The 11,604-nt window shown below is 36.3% G+C and overlaps 1 protein-coding gene across 2 annotated transcripts in view; it reads left to right on the top strand.

Moving 5' to 3' along the window:
- LOC106883964 (beta-1,4-N-acetylgalactosaminyltransferase bre-4) overlaps window positions 1-11,604 on the top strand; it is a 1,180,207-nt gene that overhangs the window by 958,254 nt on the left and 210,349 nt on the right. The window lies entirely within an intron of this gene.

The raw sequence follows: 11,604 nt of genomic DNA on the forward strand, positions 1-11,604 counted from the left end.
TATATATATATATATGTATATAATGAGGTTCTTTCAGTTTCCGTCCACCAAATCCACTCACAAGGCTTTGGTCTGCCCAAGGTTGTAGTAGAAGACGCTTGCCCAAGATGCCATGCAGTGGGACTGAACCCAAAACCATGTAGTTGGGAAGCAAGCATCTTACCACACAGCCACATCTGCATTTGCATGTGTGTGTGTGTTTGCGATGGCCTCCTACACAGATTCCATCTACCATTTTAAGACTGAATATTGTGTGACATCTTATGCAAGCGTCTTCTAGTACAGGCTCAGATTCCTCTATAATGTGTGAGAAAAAGTATGTTGATGGAAACTACAGAAGATAACGACATATGCAAACACACTCATACACATGAAGCAAGCTTCTTCATCATAAACCCATCCACACCTGATGGGAATTTTGATTGACTTCTGATTTTTTTGGTCATTCAAAATTTCAAACAGGCATAGTTTTATAAACAAATGTCAACCTGTTTCCTTCAATATAAACTGCTTTGCTGATATTAAATTCTAAATTAAAAAAAAAGAAAAAAAAAAAAAGACCCTGAATGCAAAATTCAAACATGAATTGAAATTTAATTATGAACCAAACCATAATTTAGTATATCACCACCATCATCATCATCGTCGTCATAACATCACCATGACTATCATCATCATCACCATAGTTGTTTTCATCAATACCACCACCATCATCATCATCATCATGATCTTCATCCTGATCATCATCATCATCGTTGTTGTTTTCGCCATCATCATTTTCAATATCATAACCATGACCACCATCATTGTCATCATCGCCATTGTTGTGTCATTGTCATTGTTGCCATCATCCCCATCACCATCGTCGTCATCATCATTATCATCGTCATCATTGTCATCTCCATTATCATCATTGCTGTCATTGTTGTTGTCATCATCATCTTCATAATCACCACGACCATCATCATTGTCATTGTCATTGCTGATTTAATTTTCATCACATCCATTATTCTGTGTTGTTGTTTTATACATGATTTAGTTGAAAGAGAAAGACGAATGCCCGGAGACCTCCTTCAGTGTCCCTTAGGCAGGTGGAAAACAATTGGTGATGTTATCTGTTAGGTCATATCAGAGATATGGCTTAAATGCTTGCAGTAGAGTAGAGGACAACTACAGACTCCCAGTGTATCAAACGGCAGTGTTAAATCAGTTGATGGATAAATCTACCATGGGTTACACCCATATGTACCTATAAAATTACTTAATGCATATCATGGTCCTTCGTCATCTTCATTGGTGATCTAAAAATGAAACTCATGCTACTTCTTGCATTTTCTTTGGTCTTTTCCAGTTACAAAAGCTGAATCAAGATTTAATTATAAAAATGTAATTAAATGTAAGATGTATGATAGTGTTCCTCCTTGTCATTGTTGTTGTAATCCTCCTCTCCTCCTCCACTTCATCATTGTAACATCTAATTCCACATGCTTGTGTAAGCTTATCGTCAACCCTTACCTGTTTCCAGGTAAGTTAAATATTTCTCCTGGCAAGATATGTTTTCACAGAAGATTGGACACGAACAACACCATTTGTTTTAGGATGATATGTGTTACCCCCCCCCCACACACACACACACAGTGGGCTTCTTTCAGTTTCAATGTCAAATCCTCTTACAACACTGCAGTCAATACAAGGCTATAATAGAAGATGCCCATGTTTTAAAATTTATTTTCTAAACAGCAAGGCTTTAATTAAATACGTTTCAATGTCTAACTTCAAATTTTGACATATTTCACTGAATTGATTTTCAAAAAGAATTAAACTTATTTGGGCCTTCATATTTCTTTGTATTTCTCATCTGTCAGTTTCACAATTTACCTGGACATCAAATAGCCAAATATCTTTCATTTTAAGGTGAGCTGGTAGAATCACTTACATGCCAGATAAAGTGCTCAGCAGCATTTTGTCCATGGCTACGTTCTGAGTTCCAATTCCACTGAGGGCAACTTTACCTTTCATCCTTTCAAGATCAATAAAATAAGTACCAGTTGAGTATGGAGATTGTGCCTGTACAAGAAAGGACTATCATCTGGCTTTTTTTTTTTTTTTTCTGATTGTGTTGGTTATAAAGTTTGCTTTACAACCCTGTGATTTTAGGTTCCATCCCACTGCATGATACCTTGCGTAAGTGTCATCTATTATAACTTCATGTTGACCAATGCCTTGTGAATAAAATTTGATAGACGGAAACTGTAGGGAAGGTTTATGTGTGTGTGTATGAGTTCCATGTTTTCACATAGACCCACCGTGGTACAATTTGACCAAATGTGAATTTGTTTATGTCCTCCTTAAACAATACATCTAATAGGTTAATGGTTTTGTCAGTTGGGTCTGACACAGGTTAAGCAACCGTAATGACAGCCTCTGCTCCTGTAGGATTGTTTGATCATAATGCAATCAAAGCAGTTCACTTCACTTATACCACAGTGACATCAGCAAATTAAAATCTTTTACCCGCTAAACAGAGCATTGCCTATGGCTTTGCTAATTCCATATTGTAAATTATTGATCTTTTACACTTGATAGTTGTGAAAGCTAAGTTAGTCATTCAAAAACACACAAAATCTGTCAACATCACTGAAACAGTTATTTGTTACCAACAATTTTGTCAGTGATCAAGTTGCAGTTCATGTGATGAAAGTTTTGACACCAAATCATAAATAATAAATGCTTAATCATTTAGTATTTAAATTGGTCATATCTGGCCAAAATATCCTAAGTGTTTCATGTTTAAGACAAGCCAGATCCAACCTCTCACAACTACACTACAATGCCAGCCTAAAAATAAACAATAAGATCATCAAAATCTCCAAGCTACAAGAAAGTGAACAATTAATTCAAAACCATGTGAATAAGTAAGCATTACATTTGACAGAGTGATCTACATGCAAGAGTCAAGTGAAGCTAACAGGCTTACTGTGGTTTTCAATGGCTCTCATGTGTCTTCTATGCTACAGTAATTTTAGTTTCAACACACACCTCACATCCAATCACTTTCCTGGAAAATACACCTCTGAAAAGCTAAGTTAGTTTGATTGAAACTCTTCTCCTAGACATTGCCTTCCACAACAAAATACATGGGGAAAATTCAGAGAGCTTTTACCTCTGTTGATTATGAAAGTTTTCTTTCTCCAAGTGAAAGGAAGATTGTACAATACACGTATATGACAGAAATTCTACATGGTAGTGAGACAAGGGCCCTGAATGCAGAGGACATATGAAGGTTAGAGAGGAATGAGGCTAGTGTGTAGTGTAAGTGTTTGTGTTCAACAAAGTGCTCTTGTATTGAGAGAGAAGTTAAGCATAAGAGCAACTGGATGCAGTGTGCAAGAGAGAAGACTATGCTAGTTTGGTCATGTGATGCAAATAGATGCCAACAACTCCATAAAGAAATGCTGATCTCTCAAAGTAGATGAAATACATGGAAGAGGGAGACCCAAGAAGACATGGGATGAAGTACTGAAGGATGAGCTCAGGATGCTGAACCATTCAGGATGCTGATAAAGGACTGAGATATTTGGCACCTTGCTGTACTCAAGAACTCATACTTCACAGCAGAAGTGTTAAGGCCACTGCCCCTGGTGAAGAGTATTGGCCTGCAAGAGTCCTGTACTGGTGCCATGTAAAAGCACTCAGCACATTCTGTAAAGCAGTTGACATTAGGAAGAGCATTCATCTGCAGAAACTATGCCAAATCAGACTGGAGCCTGGTGCAGCTTTCCTACTTCCCAACTTTGGTCAAACCGTCCAACCCATGCTTGCATGGACAACAGATGTTAAATGATAATGATATACTGTGGCTGTGTAGTAAAATCACATGATGACATTACTTTAAAGAATTCACCCATCATTAGCAACAGAGATTCATTCACCAAGATGATGTTCAGGAGTAGAAAAAATATCTATGTGCCTCACATTTCTGCCATTGTACAAAGCCTTTACATCATTGTTTGAACTGCTAGAAGCAGCAGCCACATCACTTTTAAATCACGTCCTACAGTCTTAAAAAAGGAAGATCACTGTACTTGCTGTTGCCATTGCCAAATATCATGATGTTGTATAAGAGCTTGTGTATACTCCATACTTTCTATGTATCTGTATTCAATGTTGTTTCCCAAACCACTCCAGTCAGGGACTCTCAATTTCAAAGCTGGCCATACACACACACATACACATTACTTATAGTGTATGTAATATGCATACACACACACACATACACACACACACACATACACACATACACATATACATGCCTACACATATAAATATATGCATGTATACATACATATACATACATGCACACTTACATACATACATATGTACATGCATACATATGCATAATTATACTCATACATACACACTCAACCACCCACACACATATTATTATTTGTATGTATTACATATATGCTTTCTTTCCTCTTTATGATACACTTCAGGTTTCCCTCTAACATCATAATTTTCACAAAGATTGTAAAAAGACAACATTGATTTCCTCTTAAATCTCGACTTTATTCCAATTAAAACTCTTAAAATATAGATTTATTTTGATGCGGTTTTAATATTTCTTTATATTTTATTTCCGTTTTCATTTTCTCTATCCCGTTTCATTTGATTTTATTCCAATTTTTCTTGTTTTATTTTGTTTTTTTTTTGTCTTCTTGAATCCCCTGTTTTTTTTTTTTTTGCTTTTTGGGGTTTTTTCTTTTTTGTTTGTTTTCTCACTTTGTTACAAGTCATTTTTGGATAATTTTCTCTAACTTAATTTCAAACTTCAAGGAGGCAAACATTTCGCACAGCTATAACATCGAACCTGGAAATAATTACATTTCTCTGAAAATTGGATTAAATATTAGGAGGTGGTATTAAAATAATAATAATAATAGTAATAATAATAATAATAATAATAATAATAATATCATATAGTTTTCACTGAGTGTAAATTTATTTAGAAGTGATATATGACAAACATTTGAGTCCCTGAATACTCTGCAATTGGTTTTGGAAGATTTGTATAAGAGAAATATTTCAATGAATTTAATGTACAAATATTAGATATTGTCTTATATGCAGTTACTGAACTAGAAGAAGGAATCTGAAGCCAAAAGTCTTATAGAATAAATATTGGTGGATTCTTTGAGAAATCAATGAAAGTTGTTTTGGAAGTCCAATAGTTGTGAAGAAAAGAGATAGATTTTTATATTTGGAGAATATATATAATCACTTGAAATTAGTGTTCTTAATAAAAACAAAACAAACCAAACAAACGTTTTATTGGATCTCTATATATTTATATTCATGATATGTGTATATGTTTGTGTCTGCTTCTGCATGGAAATGAAACTTAAATATGTATGTATACATGTCTATAAATGTGTGTGCATATGCATGTATGTGTGTGTGTGTATATATATATATATATATATATATATATATATATAGTGAGCTCTCTCTCTCTCTCTCTCTCTATATATATATATATATATATATATATGTATAGTTACATGTACATATCTATCCATATCTGTTTGTCTGCCTGTCTATCTATCTATCTATCTATATATCATCATCATCATTTAATGCCCGTCTTCCATACTGGCTTAGGTTGGGCAATTTGATAGCAGTTGGCAAGCCAGAGGACTACACCAAGCTCTACTGTCTGTACACATACATACATACATATTATAATAGAAAGGCCCTGATTTCCAGTACTCTGAGAAGTTAATTTCCAACCATCAGCTTGTAAGCCAAGCCTAGTTTGCTTTGAAATATTCACTGTCTGAATAATTTTTGTAATATAAAATGAAAGTTTGAATAAAATGCTTATCCTTATTGTGTCTGGGGAGAGTCATTCTCTTTTAGTGTCTTATTAATTTAACACACTTACTGGTCCGATTTGCACTCATTTAGTTCTTGCAACCTTTTCAATAGTCGTCAACTCTTTATATTCTTTCATTGAAATCTTTTGTCAATGACACATGCAAAAATGGCTGCTTCAAGCTCATGCTTTTCGTTTTCATTTCTGTTTCTATTGATGATATTATTATAAAAACGCCATAAACTCCATACAATTAAAGTCATGAAATTGCATTTCTGCTTAAACAATGTTTCAAAATAATACTTTTAATTAATAGGTTTAATTAATGTTTTTAAAAACAATGAGTGTATATGTGGGTTTTTAAAAGGATTAATTAAAGGCATTAGTTTGGAACATTGCTTAAACAGCAACCCAATTTCATGTCTTTGCATTGTATAGAGTTTATGACATTTATAATAACACTATCACAAGAACCAGAAGTGAAATCAGAAGCTTGAGCTCAAAGCAGCTGTTTTTGCATGTATCATTCACAAAGGATTTGAAATGATAGGACATAAGGATAAGCATTTCCTTCAGACCTTCATTTCATATTTCCAAAAATATTCAGTCAGTGCATATTCAAAGGAAAACCAGGCTCAGTTTATAAACTGATGGTCAGGAAAGGAGCAACTCTGAGTACTGGAAATTGGTGCCTTTCAGTTATAATGTATTAAAGCAGGGGTCTCCAGAGTGGTCGATATCGACCCCTGGGGGTCGATGGGACTATTCAAGAGGTCAATAAATGTACATCTAGTTAATTATTATTATTTATGTATTTTCTTGTACATGCCTGGGGGGTTGATGAGGGGGGTCAAGGATTCCATGAAGGGGGTTGATGGTCTAAAAAGTTTGGGGACCCCTGTATTAAAGAATACTCTCCATCTGTATTGAGTCTTGGAATTTATTATTTCTGGTGAATCAACAAAGCTACTGTTATTCCTAGTTCCATTAGCAGCATAGCACAGTGAAAGTAAGAAGAAAAAAGAGTGATCACGAGATGAATAATAAAGGCATGGGTAATAAGGACAATAGAGTGATAGGTACCAGTTGCATGCACGACAGACGTGTGAGTGATAAGGGGCAGTGAGCATACATACATGTTCTTATGTACATATACCCAAAGGTATAAGCCTTTATAGACATATAAACACACACACATATGCATGTGGAGATTGCTCCATCGTCACAGATGACTGCCATCTCTTTGTGCTTCCTCATTGTCAATGGCATTTTTGACTTTCCATCCATGGCCATTCAGATGACTATTCAGTCCCGTTGAAGATCTGCATGGTTTGAAGTATACTCTAAAACTTGTTTCAGTCATGTGACTGCGGCCATGCTGGAGCACCGCCTTTAGTCGAGAAAATTGACCTCAGGACTTATTATTCTTTGGAAGCCTAGTACTTATTCTATCAGTCTCTTTTTGCTGAACTGCTAAGTTACGGGGACATAAACACACCAGCATTGGTTGCCAAACGATGGTGGGAGGACAAACACAGACATACAAACACATACATACATATATATATATATATACGACGGGCTTCTTTCAGTTTCCGTCTACCAAATCCATTCACAAGGCTTTGGTCAGCCCAAGGCTATAGTAGAAGACACTTGCCCAAGGTGCCATGCAGTGGGACTGAACCCAGAACCATGTAGTTGGTAAGCAAGCTACTTACCACACAGCCACTCGTGACAAACAAAAGTTATAACTTACTGTGTGCTTCCAACTGGTTAGATTTGCACATGCTGCTACTCACTCACATGTCATTTACTTGTTTCAGTCATTAGGCTGTAGCCATGCTGGGGCACCACCTTAAAGCATTTTAGGTGAATGAATCGACCCCAGTGCTTATTTCATTTTAAGCCTGGTTCTAATTCTATCAGTATCTTTTGGTAAACCACTAAGTTATGGGGATGTAAACTCACCAAAATCAGTTGTCAAGTGGTGGTGGAGTCAAATTCAAACACACACACACATGCACACACACTCACACACACACAGCAGGCTTCTTTCAGTTTCTGTCTACAATATCCACTCAAAAGGTTTTGGTTGTTTCAGGGCTATAGTAGAAGACACTTGCCCAAGGTGCCATGCAATGGGATTGAACCTGGAACCATGTAATTAGGAAGAAAATTTCTTACCACAACTTTCTATGACATAACTGCAGTATGAAATCCTTCTTCTCTACTTTACTCCTCCTACCTTTGACACTAATATATTTCCCTCTCTTTCTTTCTACTTCACACTAAGCCAATTTCCTCACACCTCAGCTCTCTCACCACATATCTCTCTCTCCCTCTGTCTCAGTCTCTCCTAACCCATGCAGTGACAACTTACCGACCACCCCACTCAACTGCTTCTTGTCTCTCCCTATCTATTTGTTTTTATCCTGCTTTCTAGTCTAAAATGACAGACACTCATCTCTTTTCCCCAAAGCAGGGCTTTCTCTGAACCCGAAATGTTGGAAACTACCCCTTACATGGCTCCATACCAACTTAGGTAATTTTTTGTGAATGTATGTATTGTAAACATGAACAGTAATTGTAAATAGAAAGTGAGAAATTTAGAGAAATGAAAGATAATTGAATGTAATAAATAACCTCCATTATATTAATGAGATAAACAATGTAGAAGATGTAGCTAATGGTGCCAAAGTATAAGGGAACCATAATTCTTATACTAAAGCACATTAGTAAATATTAGCAATGTATTGTTTATTCTATTTCTCAGTCTCTCTTTCTCACACTACTTCTCTTTCTTTCTTATATATATGTATGTCTATTGATGTGTATATGTATGTATGTATGTATATTTATCATCATAACCATCATCATCATCATCATCCTTTAATGTGTGTTTTCCATGCTGGCATGGGTTGGATGCTTTGTCCAGAGCTGGCAAGCCAAAGAGCTGCACCTGGTTCCAATCTGATCTGGCTTCATTTCTATGGTTGGATGCCCTTCCTAATGTCAACCACTTTACAATGTGTGCATTTGAAAGGATGCATGATGTGAAGATTTCTTGGTGAGTATTCAACAACCCAAATTTTAGGAAGTCTTTAAGTATCCTAGTCCACTCAGCTATGCAGAGCTTGCAGTACCCATTCCTGTTGATGTGGGGGCCTAGTCATTCTAAGATCTTTTACTTGATATTGTATGGGATTCCTTGATCTTTGAGGTGCCACAAATGGCTGGCCAAGGATATAATGAATCGTCTTTCAGGGACCCTGAATGAAGACCTGTGGTTGTACAAGCATAGCTTGAATGATGTACCAGCAGATCTGATGTATTTCCAGGCATGTGTGTTGGCTGTGTTCATGTAATTGGTGCATCTCTGGTTGGCAATTAAAATTAAAATGAATTATACATTTACACAGTTTTTGATATTACAGCCATTTATACAGTATATTCTTTATCCTAGAAATTGCCACTATTAAGGTTTGAAGCAAACTGGAGTTTAATGGTTTTGACAGTCTTATATTTTTGGTAGGGGACAATTAGTGTTGAATGCAAAAAATATGAGTAGTTGGGAGAATTCTTATATGGCTATAAACTTTGTTATCAGATCGACCATAGGATGACCCTAAATGTCAGGTATTAAACTCTGTCTGAATAAATTTCATACACTAGCCTAGAACGAAATAGATAACAATAAATACTGTGATAGATATCGACGTTAAGAATCACTAACGCAGATAGAATTTGACAATGTAAGATACACAAAATTTACTTGTAAGGCCAGGGTATAATCTTTTACCTTTGACTTGTTTCAGTCATTAGACTGTGGCCCTGCTGGGGCAGCACCATAAGGAATTTTTAATCACATGAACTGACCCCTGTACTTATTTCCTCTTAAGCCTGCTACTTAATTTCTCCAAAACCTAGTACTTATTCTATCATTCTCTTTTTGCTGAACTGCTAAGTTACAGGGACATAAACACACCAATACCGGTTGTCAGGCAGTGGTGGAGAACAAACACAGACGCAAAGATTCACACACATAGATATGTATATATACACATATATATATGATGGGCTTCTTTCAGTTTCCATCAACCAAATCCTCTCAAAAGGTTTTGGTTGGCCCAAGGCTTTAGCAGAAGACACTTATCCAAGGTGCCACAGAGTGGGACTGAACCTGGAATCATGTAGTTGAGAAGCAAACTTCTTACCCCACAACCACACCTGCACCTGTACACAATATAGTAGATTATTTCCACCTACAGTGAAATCAAGATTTTTAACTATGCAAATCAACATTAGATTTATATGTAATAACATTCTCCTTGAACTTAACAGTCATATCGGATTTCTCACTACTGCCTTTCATATTTTTTGCACTCAACTCTAATTATCTTTTTAAGGTTGATAAATTAAGTTGCAAAGTTGTCACACCATCATTATCATCTTCAGCCACAGCAACAACAAACAAGTACAGTTGATCTATAATAACTGGAGGCTGTAGATTATGAAGGTAGAGATCAGCCTATTATATTAAAGTACCTAAGGTCCTTGACTGGTACCATTTTTTTTATTGATACTAAAAGGATGGAAAGGAAAGTTGAATGGGGGTATGATTTGAACTCAGAGCACAAGGAATTGCAATTAAATATTGCAAAGCCATTTGTCTGTCACTTTATCACTGATTCTGCTATTTCACCAAACAAGTAACCTTGGTGCCAGCACTTCTGCCATCTGCATCATTTTTCAATATATCCATTTTCACCAATTTATTATCACAACAGCTGCTATCATCCTCCTCTTCCTCCTTTGCATAATCATCATCATCATCATCCCCTTTTTCATCTCCTCCTCCCCCTCAGACTCTTCCTCCTCCTTGTCATCATCATTCTCTAACTCATCAACCTCCTCTTTCTCCTCCACTAACCTCTCATCATCATTATTCTCCACATCATTTTCCACCTCAACTCTCCTCCTCCTCCTTCTCCTTCACCTCCTTCTCCTTCTCAACAACACAATATCAGGATGTTCAAAAATGTATCTACCCACAACTTAAATAGTATAATTAAACATCAGTAAAAGAGAAGAGGAGTAAGAAATGTGAAGAGTTTGTTGGAATGGTTTTGAGAGACAGAGAATGAAAGAAAGAAAAGGAGAGAGAGAGAGAGAAAGAGAGAGAGTACTTAAATGATGATAGTTGAATGCTGAAACTATAATACTTACATAGACGAATGTTCATAACATCCAGTATTATATTCTCTGTACGTGTCTGTTAAATTCTTTGTCTGTTATACTCTTTGTTTCTTTTTCATTTTCTATCTCTATTTCTCTAAATCTACAAGTCTATATGTGTGTGTGTGTGTACATATATATATATAAAAACATATCATCATCATTATCATCGTTTAACACCTGCTTTCCATGCTAGCATGGGTTGGACGATTTGACTGAGGACTGGTGAAACCCGATGGCTGCACCAGGCTCCAGTCTGATTTGGCAGATTTTCTACAGCTGGATGCCCTTCCTAACGCCAACCACTCTGAGAGTGTAGTGGGTGGTTTTACGTGCCACCGGCACGAAGTCCAATCAGGCATTACTGGCAACTGCTACACTCAAATGGTGTATTTTACGTGCCACATGCACAGGAGCCAGTCCAGCGACACTGGCAATGATCCCGCTTGAATGTCTTTACATGTGCCACCGGCACAATCTACTACTTATATATA

Source organism: Octopus bimaculoides, chromosome 4 (assembly GCF_001194135.2).
Source record: "Octopus bimaculoides isolate UCB-OBI-ISO-001 chromosome 4, ASM119413v2, whole genome shotgun sequence".
Lineage (NCBI taxonomy): Eukaryota > Metazoa > Mollusca > Cephalopoda > Octopoda > Octopodidae > Octopus > Octopus bimaculoides.